This window comes from Anabrus simplex, chromosome 2 (assembly GCF_040414725.1).
Source record: "Anabrus simplex isolate iqAnaSimp1 chromosome 2, ASM4041472v1, whole genome shotgun sequence".
NCBI lineage: Eukaryota > Metazoa > Arthropoda > Insecta > Orthoptera > Tettigoniidae > Anabrus > Anabrus simplex.
The window spans coordinates 841,732,053-841,750,196 of record NC_090266.1 but is presented as its reverse complement, the minus strand read 5'-3'; positions in this window follow the sequence as shown (position 1 = coordinate 841,750,196).

Below are 18,144 nucleotides of genomic sequence, written 5' to 3'. Positions count from 1 at the left end.
GAGAGTACTTGGAAGAATTCGTTCTCCCACACTCGAAGGAAGTACAAGTTCACTTTATAAATACTTAGAAAATTACAGAGTTCCTCGTCGGGACTATCACTACACGACTATAGTAGCAGCGAGAGTGTCCACGCTGACTACTCAGCTGTAACAGAGTGAACAGGCTACAGTGGGCCCTCCTTTTATTCGATCCGGGACGTCTACGTCACAATACGGCTTGACTGAATATCTCCTGAATCCCTCAATGGATATACTTGAAACTTGAGTATTGCGACGTTCAGGTGATCCCAAACAATATGACATATCTCTCAAGCCGCTAGTATAATTATTACGGGAGTTACAAAATTTTCCCCGTCGAACAATCTGGAAGATGTGACGTGGAATCTAGAATATACGAGTCCAGGCTGGGGACACGTGGTGTGACGGGCGGGCGGTCTAGCTAGCCCTGTAGCTACGTCACAGCTCACAGCTGTCCTTCACTCGCTTGCTTGCCCCGCTGACGGTAAACAAACCAGGCGTGCTCAGAACATCACGCGTGATAATTAAATGTCATTTATACTCAAAAAATACTCATGTATAGGTCGTAACCGGTACAGTACCTGAAAAATCCAAAACAAGGGTTGTAGCCTATTTGATGTATCTGCTAAAACTTCTAGCACTGTTTCGTTCAAAGATATATTAATGACTAGAAGTCACCCGCGGCTTCGCTCGTGTGGATTTCGTAATTTGATAAAAGTAATCGTTCCTCGGTACTGTACTAAGACATTATCTGAAAATGCCCACAGTAAACTAACCGAAAAAGAGAGTTTCAATTACCCCAGCAACTCTTTGTAAATAAAGTTTGTGGTATTGCCTTCTGGGGATAAGATGGTCAAGCGACATAGTACTGTACAAGTGATGAAGAGTCTTCTCTCAAGTTGATGAAAAAACAACACGTTTTTTTATTTTTAAAGGAGGTTCCAAATACCTATTTCCACATCTGTAACATCTTCAGTTTTTGAGATAAAGCATTCTCATAAAAATTTTAAACTCTTTTTCACTTCTTTCCACTCCCGTTAAGTGCCTTTTGGGAGAACAAAAAAAATACGTGTTCCTTTATATTTTGAAGGACTTTGCAACGTTTCATGTCGGTGACATGTTAAATTTTTGATATATACGCTAGATATACCGGTGCTCATTTTAAAAATTCACACACTTTTTCAATTCTTTTCGGCCCCTTAAGTTGATTTAACGAAAAGAATAAATACGTGTTTCTTCATTTTAAAAGGAAATTCAAAATACCAATTTCCACGTCTTTAACAGCTTTAGTTTTCATTAGATATCCTCATACAAATAATTCAATTAATTTTTTCAATTCTTTCACCTCCCTTAACTGTATTTTCCGAAATCAATGGAATATGTGTTTCTTTACTTTTAAAGGAGATTCTAAATACCAATTTCTACGTCCCTAACATCTTTTGTTTTTTAGATATTAGAGTCCTAATTTTGTAATTCTTTCGGCCCTCCTTAAGTAGATTTTCCGAAAACAAAGAAATACGTATACTTTTAAGGGAGATTCAAAATGCCAACTTGACGTCTGTAACATCTTGAGGTATCCGTTTTCTTCTTCCTTTCCCAGCGCATGTCCCACAGCTGTGGGGTCGCAGGTGCGAACTGCGTCGCACATGTGGATCTGGCCCTGTTTTACGGCCGGATGCAGTTCCTGCTGCCAACCCTGTATGGAGCGATGTAATCACTCTTGCGTGTTTCTGTGGTGGTTCGTAGTGTAGTGCGTTGTGTAAATATGAAGAGGAGAGTGTTGAGGCGGACACAAACACCCAGCTCCGAGCCAGAAGAATAAATAAGAAGCGATTAAAAACCCGACCCGGCCGGGAATCGAACCCGAGACACTCTGAACCGAAGGCCAGTTCGCTGGCCATTCAGCCAACGAGTCGTACAACATCTTGAGATATCAGTATCTTAATAAAAATAAATCAACCCCCTTTATAGTACTCCCCTCTCCCCAACTGGTTTCACCGAAAACAAAACAATACATGTTTCTTTACTTTGAAAGAGATTAAAAATACCAATTTTCACTTCTGTAACATGTTAAGTTTTTGAGATATACTGTAGATATGCTCATTTTAAATAATGCACCCTATTTATAGTTCCCCTTAAGTGGATTTTCCGAAAACAAATTATCTATATATCTTTACGTCTGTAACATGTCACGTTTCTGAGATATACTGTAGATATGTTTTTTTGTCTTAAAATTCACCCACTCCTGTACATCCCACATTAATTGGATTTCCAAACAACAATTAATAAGTTTTTTATTCTTAAAGGAGATTCCAAATACCAATTAGTCTGTAACGTCTTCAGTTTTTGAGAAATAGGTATCCAGATAAAATTTATTCAACCCCTTTTTTAATTTTTTCACCCCCTTAGTGGGATTTTCTGAAAAAAAGTACGTGCTTTCTTATTTTTAAAGTAGATTCCAAATACCAATTTTTAGGTCTGTAAACTTTTAATACTTTTATCCCCCTTTCACCCCGTTAGCGACGGAATATCAAAAAATCGTCCCTTAGTGAGCACCTACACTCTAATATAAATGTATCACCAAAATTTATTTTATTTATATCCAGTAGTTTTGGCTCGGCGATGATGAATCAATCAGTCAGTCAGAACAAGCTTTTATATATATTTCAGCAACAATACAAGAGGACATTTTCTCTGTTATTCTAATCTTTATAATTCATATCTTTGCCTTCACTGCAGATATTGTTAAAATATATTGGCAAGTCACGTTTCATGCATATGATAGTAAACTTTAGCGGATTACATGGAGAGAATTACCTAAGGAACCACTCTGTCACTATCAAGTAACTATTTTAACATACGGTACCGCAGCAATAGCCTTCCTAGCTACCGGATGCCTGCAGCAACTTGCTAAAGATGAAGAATCTAGTCCTCCAGTGCAGCACAAATTCTTCGCAGAGATTTTTATGTTGATGATCTAGTAATTGTCTCTGAGGGTCTCCAGGATGCTTTCAAATCGTAGTCCGAAATAATAATTAGCCTGCTAGAGAGTGGAAGATTTCACCTAAGAATATGGTGTACAAACTACCCAGAATTACTGGAAGCAGTTTCAGAAAAGGAAACGGAAACACAGCCTCCTGTAAGTCTTGATGAAGGTACTAGTGTGAAAGTTTCGGGGCCATTATGGCATCCAGTAACAGATCACTTTCTCATTTGTAGTAACTTGCGTTCCGATGGTCCCCATTGTGCTGCTATTCAAGTAACTAAACGAAAAATACAGTATAATCCATTATTGCATCAGTATTAGTTAAGTCAGTCCAGTGGTAATTTATTTGAAAATTTTTATGCACAAATGTTGCCTAGTTCTTCCAATCTCAATCAGTCACCGAATGGGATGAACTTATTTTTCAGCCAAAAGTAGTAACATAATTTTATACCGAGTGGTTAGTCGCGTGTAAGGGACCCCCTGTTAATGTACAAATTCGTGGTTTTTCTGACATTCAAAACGATCTTATGGAGCTTGTCCTTATATAAGGTCTGGTAAGAAAAAAAATAATTAAGAAATAGGGCAGATCTCTGCCAGGTTTTTATGTTCTACATCCAGAGTTGCACCGGTGAAGAAACTGACACAGCCAAAATCGTGTGGAGCTCTGTTTGTCCGAGTCCCCCCCCCCCCCACTAGATCTTTTCTGCTCTCTCTCTCTCTCTCTCTCGTCCTGTGCCCAAAAAGAAAACACCAACAGTCTGTAGTGATTTTAGGCCTATCAACATCCTCTGCGCACTTAGTAAGGCACTAGAAAAAATTGTTCATGAGCAGATATGTGAATGTTTGTCTAAATACAACATTCTAAATCCCTACCAATCTGGCTTCAAGAAGGGCCATAGTACTACTACTGCTCTTCTGAAGGTTACAGGTGATATTCGTGCGGCCACCGATAAGAGGTAGCTTACTATCTTATGTCTCTTTGACTTCTGTAAGGCATTTGACTCTGTTAATCATGAGTTGTTTCTTGCTAAGCTGAAGTCAATTGGCTTCTCCCAGAGTGCTCTGTCGTGGTTTGAATCATATCTATCAAATAGATCACAAAGAGTCACGTTCGCTGACGGTCGATTCTCTAGCTGGAAATCAGTAAACTGTGGCGTACCACAAGGATCAGTCCTCGGTCCTTTATGTTTTTCTATTTATATTAATGACATATCTGAAGTCTTTAAAAGCAGTACCTTTCACATGTATGCGGATGACTTACAAGCTTACTTCCACTTTTGTCCCACTAACGCATCTTCTTGTATAACGCATTTTAACCATGACATCTCTCGGTTGATTGAATGGAGTGCAAATCATAACCTCCAATTAAATGTGGCTAAGACCCAGCTTATTTGCATAGGTTACACAAAACTCCTGAAAACTGTTGACCTCAGATCCCTCCCAGCAATAAAAATTCTAGAGACAGATATTCATTATAGTGACACCGTTAACAATCTAGGTCTAATTTTCGACAGAACCTTATCCTGGTCTGATCATACGTCAAATGTAATCCGAAAAGTTGTGTCATCCATGCATATTTTTAAACGTAACCTTTCATGCGAAAACTACTTGTTCAAAGTCTTATATTTCCAATAATTGACTATGGTGCAGTCGTATACAACGACTTATCTGAAACTTTGAACATAAAACTACAGGGGGTACAAAACGCATGTGTTCGTTACGTTACAAATGCCAGGCGTGATGAACACATAACACCCTATTACATACAGCTACAATGGTTGAAACTCCATGAACGTCGAGAAATCTCAGTAGCTGTTGCCACGCAGAAAATTCTCAAACTGAAGACACCATCCTACCTTTATAATGCATTTAAACCTATGGAGTCGGTACATAACAGAGATAATAGGTTTACAAAAACCACCCTTCAAATTCCCCGTCATCGTACCACTAGATTTAACAAATCCTTTGATTGCACTGCATCACGTATCTTTAACGTCTTTAATCTTCACCGTTTCGCAAATAACACTAACTGTACACAACTAAAGCAGTTCTTAACATCTATCTTTCTGGAGGAGTACGCAAGAGGCTGAGATCAGGCATTCTTGTGTCGAACAATCAGAAATATGTATATTTCGAAGAAAATTGTTTCTCTGCCTTAGCTTTATATTCTTTAAATCCATGTAGTCCAAAATAACAGAAGGACTTAATGACTTAATTTCTTACTTATCATATATTGTATGTCTTAACCTTACTGGATTTGGTATCTTTTTTCATTTTTTTATGTTTCATGTTTAGTTTAATACTTTAATATTATAAAAATCTTGTTACTGTGATCATAAATCTGTATTGTATTATAAGAAGACGCTACATAAAGGGGTTTTTCAGCCTCAGTGGCATGTAAATCATGATCAATAAATTCAATTCAATTCAATTATCTCTGAGTCAGCACGTTGTACCTGTGGATGGACTCCACAATCCTCTTAGCTTGGATCCCATCTCCTGCTACACACTGGAAAAAGTTTTTGACCAACGGAACTTTTCTCAAATGAAAATTACCTTCACAAAGCAGAATGGAGACACATTCATACCTGTTGCAATCCAGCAGACTTAATATCCAGAGCTATTTCTTCAGGATAACTACGAGGTATGAAACTGTGTTGGTAGAGACCAACTTAGTTAAGTCAGCCTATTGAATCACGCTCCGGCACAATCTGAGCTAACTAAGTCACGATATACACTTCTTGTAGTTATGTTGTTCGTATAAATTCATGTGGAAGTACTCGTCACGGTCCTTACTGACTCGAGCGACTGCTAGAGACGGGCGAAGTGACACTGATGACTGTTTCGAAAAGTTCGACGCGCCACAGCGAATTGCTTCGAAGCAGTGTGTCGACACACGGCACACTTCCGCCTCGGACTGTAAGAGAAACAGTTCCACGATGGCGTGGTGAAACATGAACCACGCTTCAGAGCTAAGTTCAGTTCACTGAATAAACTGTTCGACGTTTCTACAACGATAAAATATGAGGTTCATGAAGTATTTAATGAGCAAATGTACAAAATACAGTATGATAAATAGAAGACGTACAGTATAATTGTACTAGTACATAGTAATATTATGCGTTTGCTTCTTCACTAAGGGCATAGAATGATACTGAAAGGGATCCGTTTTACAGGTAAAAGTGCATTAAAGCAGCAACTAATTGCAATAATTATAAAATGATTAATGAAATTTAAGAAGAGTTCAAAATAGGTATTCTCTGTACAATAAAGAAATTAGCCTAATCCAGTTACAAAAGCATAGTCAAATACTAGTGCAAGTAAATGAACTAACTTGAATAATTATACTGTAAAATGAGTAATGAAATCCAAGAAGCGTCGGAAATTGGAATTTTAGGTACATTAACCCAGTATGTCCAAGAATTACAATATTTTAATTAATGAATAACTCTGTCATAATTGGTCTTAGTGGTCCTAAATTGATACGAAAATAACAATAAAATGATTTTCAGACATAAGATATTCTTGCAGGAGGGTGTTGCCACAGGGCAACGCTGGGTCATACTGGGAAATATTGATAAAAAAAAGAAAGACAAGAAGAAATGTATTGTACAATGTTGTGTTTATTTTTGTAGTACCTTGAAGGGTAAATCAATTAATTTAAGGCACTATCAGTTAATTTGTTAAGGCTTTTGGGCCTTCCAATAATGAATAGATCACTGTTTGACTTATTCTATCGATGTAATGGTAACATGCAATTGAGGTCACAATTCTGTTCTTTTTCTAAAGGGATAGTTTACTATGTCTGCGGCCATACTGTAGTTTCTACTACTGCTTTCATTCCTTGATGTGGTAATTCTCGAAGCATTTGATGCAAAGCCCAACATCACATTTCTTGCAAGCAGTGCGACCGATTGTGGAGCAGTTGTCAGCGGCGCATCTCCTCTTCTTGTCAATGGGAATCGGCCAATGGTTTAGTCCATCTTAGCGTAGGTATTCTCGAGGTGTTCCGTCAGATTTCCGTTTGCGAGTAGGTCCTGGGCCTCTAGGGCCTTCACCAAAGTGGTTGCAATAGTAAACTGCAATTTGACGCCTAAATTCTAGTTGTGGCATACTCGGATGAGCTACTCTATGCAACTGCCACGCGTTGTGCACACATACGTCGATCAACCAAGTGAAGATACTACTTCACCACTTCTTGCCTCGGTTTCCAATGCGATACAGAGACACATTCTGGTCCATGCGATCAGCACCACTCATGTGCTTATTATATTTGCCAATTACATTTGGCCTGTTAACACCTACTTTCTTTCTTTGTTCCTTGGAATAGCGTTGCACTCTGGAAGTGGGATTCATTCCGAATGTGGTAGATGCAACACTCACAACTGATTATCGACCCATTTAGTCACACGTATGTCAGTTACTTCCATTTTCACTGAAGTGCAATATCTTCGAGGCTTCTTTTCAGGGTCTGTTGGTTCTCAAGTGGACAGTTTTTGGAAATTCTGTTGTCGCGAATAGTACCCGAATAACCTCGAGATTTCAAACAGGCTAGCAACGGAAGTCCGGTAAATAAATTGTCAAAATAAAATGAGAATGGTAGCTGCTGTACATCAGAGTGAAAATCATCAATCAAACTGAACAGTGGTGCTGTAGACTTCCCAAATCTCTCCTCATAAACTTGATTTGCTCTGGGATTTCTACCTTGATAAATTTCAAAATTTATCAGATAACCTGCTGGAGTACATAACGACCAAACTTTGTACCCGAAGCATAATGGTACACCTTTTATAAATTGTTTGCAACCGTGATGATCGAAGTATGCTATCATGCTCTCATCGTAGGAAATGTGCTGTTCAGGGTGAAAATGGTTGAGCATATTGGACTTCAAATGATCTGTGATGGGTCGAAGTTTCCACATTTTGTCATTGTCATTTCCTGATTTACGGCTGTCTTCAAAATGAGGAAACTGAAGTATCTGTTGAAAGCGATTTCTGCGCATTGATTTTGAAACCATTTCATTCTCAAATCTTCTTCAGTACTCCAAAGAGTTCTGACACAGGAGTGATAATTGTAACCTGTCACAAGTAAAACGCCGATAAACACTTTGAGTTCTTCAGTAGTGATATTTGGATTCGGTTTTCCAAGAAATATGGCGTACTTTCATAACTCGTGGCAAATGTGTTGCAGGAGAACGCCATCTAAACATTTCTCAAATTGCTCATGTGGTTTCAAGCCAACACAGTCTTCAAAATTATCAGATGGAAATATTGGTATCATAGCAGAGGAATAATCTTTCACTCACACAAAACTATTATTATTATTCGAAGGCGGAAGTGAAACGGTAGATATAATAGGCTTGACTTCCTGCAGGCAATTGCTTGTAAATGATGTGGAGGCTTCAGTGCCTGCAACTTGGAAAGAATGTGCTTGTACGTGAGGGTCTGAATTTTCTAACATATTCATTACAATTTCTTCATCTAGGCCTATACAATTCTCGTTTGTCGGAACTTGCTGCGACTTTCGTTTCGTTCCTTCAAAGGAATTGATTCTACGACCACTTTTGAGCATTAATTCACAATTTGCTTTCAGTTGACCGGGACACACATTATCTGGTAGACCTGTTTGTTCATCCTCTGTATCATCTTTACCACCCAATGCACCACTTTCAACGTCAAGAGGCTCGATAAACAACGCTTGAAGTTGTTCATCATCGGACAGTATTTCTTCCAAGTAGTCAAGAGCTTCTTTTAGAGTTATCGGTCTGAAAATATAGAAAACGGCATTAAAATCCTATACTTTACGAGCAGTCAGGTATTTTGCGCAAACAGTAGTATACAGACTCCTATGGCAATGCTAGGAACGGATAAAAAATTGAAATACCCAATATGCCCCAGCGTTGCCATATGGCAACAACTTCATAAATCCTTATATATATTCACTTTATAGGAGCCAGCATGTTTTTCATTTATTATAACGTAATGCTACAACTTTCTAAAGAAAATAGCAATAATCAGAAAGGAATAATTCCTTGCAGGTATGTAAATATACTTGTTCATGAAATTGTGGTCCTCATGTTTTGACATTTCTTTTTCTCACTCTCACTTTGCGATGTTACTGCACACAGGCCACTTGAGTAACTGACAAAAGCATTCATAATTAACAATACAGGTCCCTATAATGTACAATTCAGACAATGGTTTCATGAAAAGTGAATTATTGAATAGTCAACAAATAAAACAGGCACATGTAACCCAGCGTTGCCATATGGCAACATATGACATATCGGGTTAACAAACAACTTAAACTACTTATGAAAGCATAGTAAGATAGTTAATAAATTAAATGAACTAATTTGAATGATTATAAAATGAGAAAATCAAATCTAAGAAAAGGCTAAGTTTGGTATTATATGTAAAGTAACAACTTGACTTAATCCAGTTTAAAAATCTACTTCAAAATTGAAGTTTAAATATATAATTGTCGAAATTTTTGCACTTAACAAACGGGGGCGTCTTTCTGTTACAGTTCGGCCCAGCTTTGAAAACAGCGTGTTTTTCCTGTGTAAAACTAAGACGTTACATTGCTTAGTACATTGTGCTTTTAGTAACCTGAATTGCGGTTCAGAATATGAAGCGACTATTAACGAGTGTCGAATCATCTTCTAGGCAATGCCACGCGGAATGTTTCTATTGAGGCGAGAAGTTAAAGCACCGTTACTGTTTCGAAGAATCGATGTAGCTCTAATAAATGGGACAACTGTTGTTTCTGTTCGCGCGACACGACATACGAAGCAATCTCACGGCTTCGAAACAGTGAAGCGTTGATATGTCGAGACATGAGACAGCTGAATGCGCCAGCTCATTGTTTCGAAACATACTCTAGTGACCGCATGCTGTTCGCGATTTATTCACAACGTTGCCATTCCTTAACACAAAAGATTAGACATACTAAGTACACAAGAGCTCCAGATGGTCTCTCACTCTTGTATTGATGGTTATGATGATGCTTTTTGTTTAATGGGGCCTAAAATCTAAGGTTATATGCCCCAAACACACTCTTGTATTAAGATTGCACAAGTGTGTTATGCTCAAGAGATAGCTGAACTAAAATCTAAACGGTACATCTCAAAGAAGAGCGGAATTGCAGATGTAATATTTCCTTAGATGACAAAGGAATGCTAAGCGGAAGACCTGTAAATTCGAACCTATATTACGATACTACGCGTCAGCTTACCCTTAATCCCCATCATGCTTTGACAAACCTTGTTGCATGCAGAAGCACAGCTAGCAATATCATATTTATGAGAGATATTTTGGTTTCCTATTGTCAAGGCAGTTGTGCGAAGTGTCGTCCTCAATCGTCTACCTCTTTTTAGATTCAAGGCTTCAACATTTGAATAGCTGATGACAACTCCCTGAGACCAGAGTGGAAGACAGTCGTACATTTCTTAATGTAGGAGCTCATTATACTGGTCCCTTCCTCGACGAGATGCTAAATATAAGGAGGAAAGAGGCAACTAAGAACTGTATCGAATTGAGGAGTGGAAATGGAAAACTAAGTAAGTGCCGCAAATGCCATTGAGGTTTTTGTTACGACATGAGACTGTGTGTTCTGTTGATCCCTCTGGAAATGATTCATGTACCAGAAACATTTTTATTCGTTCCAAGCACAGTACGAAGATAGCGTTAGCATTTCGGTCAGACACTAGTGCCAGTGACCGTGGCCTGGAGAGTGACGTAAGTGCCTAGGTAGGCCCGGTCGTCAATGTGCGTAGTGCCGCAGCTCGCACCACATTACATCGTACTACCAGTCTTGTTATAATGGTTATTGCATTGTGTGTGTGTAATGCAGATAAACTGACATGGAACCTCATACGTCTCGGAAGGTTTACAAATCAACGATAAACAAAGAGCGTAAGCAGAAACGTACCGCTGGTAAACCTTACACAACATCTACATGTTGTGAGATTCCTGGCAAGAAAGTGCCATCAGAACAACTTACATGTAAGTGTAAATATGCTTGTAAGACGTTACTACGCGCGCACAGAGAGAGTCTGTTCACCCAGTTCTACACTTTTGGCGAAAATGAGCAAGGTACATACCTTTTAAATAGACAGGAACTTGTGAACGTAGACAGAAGACGACACGGAACATGCAACTAAGAGACAAGTAACAGTGTGCTACAGAGTCCCTAACGGAAAAGGTGAGCACGTCCACCATCACAGCCTCCCCGTGTGCAGAAGCATCATCATATCAGTTCAGAAAAGAAGAAGAATCTGCTGGCGCTCTGTGACTACTTAGATGTAAAGTATAGAAATTAATATCGTCAGCTGTATCGAGAAGAAACCGTGTGTTCATAAACATGTACAGTGTAACAATCATATGCGGATATTATCCACTTCATAACATGTCCTGCACGTATTGTAGTTTTCGTTTCATAATGGTGATTACAGTGTTCGTTAACATGTTCTATGCTCTATAGGAAAGATACTTTGTATGTCGTTCAGTTACGAAACGTGCACAACCGTAAAACGTAACTGAAAAGGTGTCATTTGCTTAGCCTTTTCACGTTACATAGTGTGTAAGCTTACATCACAATGTATGAGAGATAAAGTGTGATGAATACATACATATACCACTCAATAAAATGTTCCTAAATGCACTGAGTACGTTCCAAAACAGAATGATATGTCATTCATTATTGTGTTGCATAACGACCTGGAAAACCTCAGATGTGCCAGCAGAGGGAAATAGTGAACAATGTAAGTGCCATATTCTTGACAGCAATCGTTTATTCTGTATTTCTCCACTACGTACGTTCTGGCACTTCCGTCGTTTTCCATTTCCACTCCTCAATTGTTCACCTGTCTGGTCACCAAGGCTCTTTCACTTGGAAGTGGTGAGTAACCTTTCTACTTATGCCTTCATGGCAGCCTTGAGGGTATTACCAACTCGACGTGGAAAATGCTCCAAGATACATTATAGGCCGGGATGATAGCTCGGACGGTAGAGCGCTAAGCCTTCTGAGCCCATCTTGGCAGGTTCTATCCTGGCTCAGTACGGTGATATTTCAAGGTGCTCAAATAAGTCAGCCTCTTGTCGGTAGATGTACTGGTAAGTTACAAAACTCCCGCGGGACAAAATTCCGGCACCTCGGCTTCTCCAAAAACCATATAGTTAGTGGAGCGTAAAATCAATACTATTAAAACATTACTGTATATAGTGAGCATGGAACTAACTTCACTGGAGCCAACAGAATGCTGCAGGATCTACGAAAACTACTGCTTTCAATCAAGTTTTGTGAAGAGATAAGGAGTTCGTTACTGATGAAAGGCATCACTTGGCACTTTACACCTTCTAGCTCTCCACACTTTTACGGACTTGGGAAGCTGTTGCTAACTACATGAAATATGTACTATTTGAGGAGAGTTGAAGGAAATACGCTATTGACACTCGAAAAGTTGTGTACTCTTACAGTGCAGATAAGAGGCATTAAACTGGCACTTTAACTGCATTATCCAGTGACCCTAATGACCTTAATTATTTATCACCTGCTCCCTTTCTAATTGATGCACACCCCCTCCCTCCTTTCAGCCATTGCAGAGACTGACATTACTGATCTGTCCATCAACAGATTGTCCCGGTGTCAGCCTACCCAGTCACTGGAGCAGCAGTTGTGGAAATGGTGGTCTGTCAGCTACCTACATTCACTGTAGCGGAGGAAAGAATAGACCTGTTCGAAGGAGAACCTAGCTGCTGAAATAGTTGTTCTTCTGAAGGAGAACAACTAACCTCATTGTTGGAAGTTGGTTGTGGTGGAGAATGTCACACTGGGAAGGACGATCTCGCACGAGTGGCTACCAACAAAACAAACACCGGTCTTTTCAAATGGCCTATTCAGAAGCTAATTGTGTTACCCGTTGAACACTAAACAGGTTCTTTATGACTAACACTGAAAATATCCTGTGTCACGTGCATTTCTTTGTGTTCATTTTCAGATTACACGTATAATTATCATGTTGTGTTTGCGACTTGCACTGAGAAATTTGATGTGTACGAGATTACTATGTATATAATAATGGCTGAGGGCAGATCCCGAACTGTTTAGTATCTCCTGTAAAGAGTGTTCTGTAAATATTTATTTTTATTGTGTTTCTGATCACTTCTATCTTTAGCTTTATATATATTGTTGTTGAAATGATCAACTCATAATGGTTATTGAACCTGAACTCTGCATCATTGCCAGTGTGGTGCTTGAGTTGAACTGAACGACCTTGAGTGTATCAGACAATTTATTATGTTGAACGGTGTGGAGCATGTTCCAGCCTAGCATTCGCTAGCTCTCCCCTAGATTGTCGGTACTAGAATGAAGTGCTCAGATGGCAGCACCCTTCAGTATAGCGAACTAAAGGCCGCCCATCCGTAAGTAAATGCGGCAGCGTGGGTATATCTGAACGAGGTGACAGTGAGTGACGTCTTGTGATAATATTGCCTTTATCCTGTGCACCTGCCTACAGTAGTTAATATTTGTGGATAAAACATGTAACTGTGAGTACCGGCTCACACGAACTTCGCAACTTGGCCAAAACTGCCCTTACCGCCACTACACGAACTCCGCAACTAGCAGCAGACCTGTGATTTTCCCCTGGCTACTTCCCGAAACAAATCACTAAGCCATATAACAAAGAGCTTCAATTGCATGTACTTTCATTCAGAAGGTATTTTTAAATTGACAATAACATTTCAACTTTGTACGAAATACATTTCAAAAAGTACAATCTGGCCATTTCATCAATTAGGCATTGCAATTTATTTTCTGGATTTCGCTCTTTGGTTTTCTTGTCAGCTTATGGTACGGAACCAGAGCCGGCACTATTTAGCCGAGTGTAATAGTCTGTTTGTGCTCTTTTTAAGATGGATCATGAGTGTGATTACCCATGTGCCTAAACAAAACATTGGCACTACCCTGTGTTAAAAGTTTGGCTGAACAATTCGCCTTCTCCGAGCATCTTCAACCCTGATCACCAGTAAATTTCACTTCCCTATAATGTCTGTATATGCATGTATGTATGTATGTATGTATGTATGTATGTATGTATGTATGTATGTATGTATGTATGTATGTATGTATTGTACCGGTAAAAGAGCCCGACTCTCAGATTATATTTTAAAGTAAGCAAGAATATAGTTCTCAGTGCTAAAACTGGGTGACTATTAGCTAGGGCTCGGTACAGGAGGTAGGGTCCTATCTACAAGAAAACTTTGACTCTGACTGAACATGAGTTTATTCATATAAGACATGAAATTGCACATCACCTCTAGGTAGATATAAGTTGTCTTCCACATAGTCCTATAATATGGCTCGGATTCTCCAGTTCACCAAGCCGAGCAGGTTGGAACACGTTCCAGAAGACTCCAGGGACTCCGTACAGAAGCGGCTGGACTGTCTGGGTTGGTAGAAGGTAGAGATGCCTCGAACTTTCGAGGCCCAGTTTGAACACCGATGATCCTGGTGATGTTGTAGATAATCATTTGCTACCTCAGTCCAATGTGACAGAGGGTTGATGTCTCCAAGGTCACTCGCAGTACTGATAAATCTGAGTTCATAAAAACCTTGGGTGATTAACCTATTAGCGAAGTCACTGGTTATTATTCATCAAGACTTTCAAAATTTAACACTCGTAAAATGATATGTCTCTATATACGAGAATTATGAATACTTTCAAAGTTCACCACTAGCAAAAGTCTTCGTCTCTGAATAAATACTGGCAAAAAATACACAAGTCCCTTCTCATGAAACTATGACCAAATTTAAAGTTCATCACTGGCGAAGGTACAAGTCTTTGAATGAACACAGACGAAAAACATAAGTCCATCCACATGAAAATCTGAATAGATTTAAAGTTCATCACTGGCGAAATTTATAAAGTTTTGAATCAACACTGGCGAATGTACAAGTCTTTGAGTGAACATGTACGAAAAACACAAGTCCATCCACATGAATAAATTTATAGTCTATCACTGGCAAGGTATCCAAGTCTTTGAATAAACACAAGTGAAATCCTAAATTTATGTTTTAAAGACGTTGAATGAAGTTCGAGTTCATCACCGGCAAAATTTATAAGTCTTTGAACCAGTAACGGCAAAATCACAAATTTATGCTTACGGGAACTTTGAACACATTCAGAGATCATCACTAGCAAAGTTTATAAATCACTGTTTATTAGAGGAATGAGTCTCTTAACACTCGCAAATACTGCAGGTTCAATTTATAAAGAGTTCGTTCTTTAACACACGTACATAATACAAGTCCAATTATGAATTTAGCACACGTAAATAATACAAGTCCATTTCATGAATAATTGGAAAAATTCCAGTCTAGAACACCCGTAAATATTGTAAGTTCAATTATGAAGACTTAGAAAATGTTCTTTAACAGTCGAAATATTGCAAGTCCACTTTAGAATACTTGGAAGAATTCGTTCTCCCACACTCGGAAAAAATACAAGTTCACTTTATGAATACTTAGAAAATTGCAGAGTTCCTCGTCAGGACTGTCACTACACGACGATAGTAGCAGCGAGAGTGTCCACGCTGACTACTCAGCTGTAACTGAGTGAACAGGCTACAGTGGGCCCTCCTTTTATTCGATCCGGGGCGTCTACGTCACAATACGGCTTGACAGAATATCTCCTGAATACCTCAATGGATTTACTTGAAACTCGAGCATTGCGACGTTCAGGTGATCCCAAACAAGATGACATATCGCTCAAGCCGCCAGCATAATTATTGCGGGAGTTAAAAAAAGTTCCCCGTCGAACATTCGGGAAGATGTGACGTGGAATCTAGAATATACGAGTCCAGGCTGGGAACACGTGGTGTGACGGGCGGGCAGTCTAGCTAGCCCCTGAGGCTGCGTCACAGCTCACAGCTGTCCTTCACTCGCTTGCTTGCCCCGCTGACGGTAAACAAACCAGGCGTGCTCAGAACATCACGCGTGATAATTAAATGTCATTTATACTCAAAAAGTACTCATGTACAGGTCGTAAGTGGTACAGTATGTATGTATGTATGTATGTATGTATGTATGTATGTATGTATGTATGTATGTATGTATGTATGTATGTTCATTCCTCAGACCTAAGGCTGGTTGGATCCTCAACAGTTCTGCCATCAGCCGTCATAGATGGCCTAGGGATCACTGAAGAGGCGTACTAGGGAAATGAGGAGTGAGGTAGTTTCCCGTTGCTTTCCTCACCGAGCCAGAAGTTGCTATTACATATCAGTCTGCCAAGCCCACTGAAATGCATGCACCGACCGACACTATGAGCAACATATTCATACCAATCATAGCACGTACTGGCTGCACAACGAATGGCATTACTAGCATCGCTCATACCCCAGGCACTTTCATATTGTCAAAGCCAAGGATAAGACAGAGACAGATCAATGAAAGTAACAAAATTGCTCTAGCCCATACCAGAAGATATGGTGCACTGTAAATACTAGGTCTTGCCAGCAAAGGCTTGTTTAAAATGTAGGAGTGTCTGAACCCTTCTCTGTACATTACTTTTACACTGCTCTCCATCTTCAGTATCACTATCCTAAACGTCTATCAGCACTTTTCAGTACCTCACTTTCTCGGCCGAAAAGTTCACTACTACTATGCTCTTTTCAGACGTCAGGTACAAGCTAGCCGATCGCACCCGTTTTTCTACCTGAAGGGCAAGTTGCGGAATTCGGATAGGGGGATTGGTGGACACTTCCTCGACCTTTTCTGAATTGCGGAGTTTTTGTCCGTCCGTGCGTGCCGACTTGCGAGCAGAATGACAACCAGGCTCGCAAGTGTGGTCAAGGTTCTGAGCGTAGTTCGAGCCGCTCACTCTGAGCCGGCTGCAGTCTTTTCTCGACGAGCACAAAAGGATGTTCAGCGTCAGTGGGCTCCTGAATATTGTGACTTAAAATTTTCTGTAAAACAAATTGGGAGATTCGTCTCCTTGCCTATCTAACTAAACGCAACAGTAGCTATATAGGGACCTTGTAAATAAGGAGCTGGAAGCTCGAATTTTGTAACTGACCTTTTCTTGGTTTTTCTCTTTTTCCATTTTGTACAAAACTACCTCTGTACCTGAAATCTTGTTGTTGGTTAAAATTTAATATCCGAAAAGAAATATACACTTTATTTAAAAGTTTTAAATTAATCATTGACTATCGTAGATAGACCCATTCAAACCAGCACCTTCTTTCACCTCTCTGACCCACGAAAACAGGGTAATAATAATAAATAATAATAATAATAACATAATGCTAAAAACATTATTATTATTATTATTATTATTGTTATTATTATTATTATTATTATTATTATTATTATTATTATTATTATTATTATTATTATTCAATGAAGAGAATTTTAGAGAACGCTGTGAGGCGGTAAAGGAACGTGCTCGCCAGTCTGCACCGGTTTCTGTGAGCCAAACATTGCAGCCTGGTCGGATGAAGGCGTACTTACGCTAATCGACACTTATCGGACACATTATTTTATGGGACCCGAAAAATTGGGATCGCTTTAAAAAAGATGTGAAAGGAGATATACTGCAGGACAGTGTACTAATCTCCTGTAGCAAAGGAACTCTCAGTGCTAACCTGAAATTCTAAAAAGACGCATAATTCATAAATCGACCAAATCCCTGGATAAAAAAATATAAAATAAGAGAACTATAAATAGGTACTCTCAAAATATAAACTATTTTCCATTTCATACACAAAAAATTTAGAGTTGTTCAAAAATATACGATCTAAAAGATTATTTAATTGATAAATTCGTTAAAAAGATTAGGGAAATATACGAACCTGCCTTGTGCACAAATCGGGGAGCGGAGATACGTTTTTTATCTTGAAATTTTGTGACCTATTCTCATCAGTAAATTATCAAAATCAGTAGGCAACATCCTTGTAAAAAATTACAGTGGCCACTATTGCTCTGAAACGTTGTGTCCTACCATTCCGCTTTTTGCACAGCACAGTGCGCCAACACAGACGGGGTTCCTTTTCGTTATTTGAATAGCTGCGCCACTTGCTACCATCATAGCAAGCAGAGTTCCTTGTTCATAAGATATGGAAATAACACACAAACTG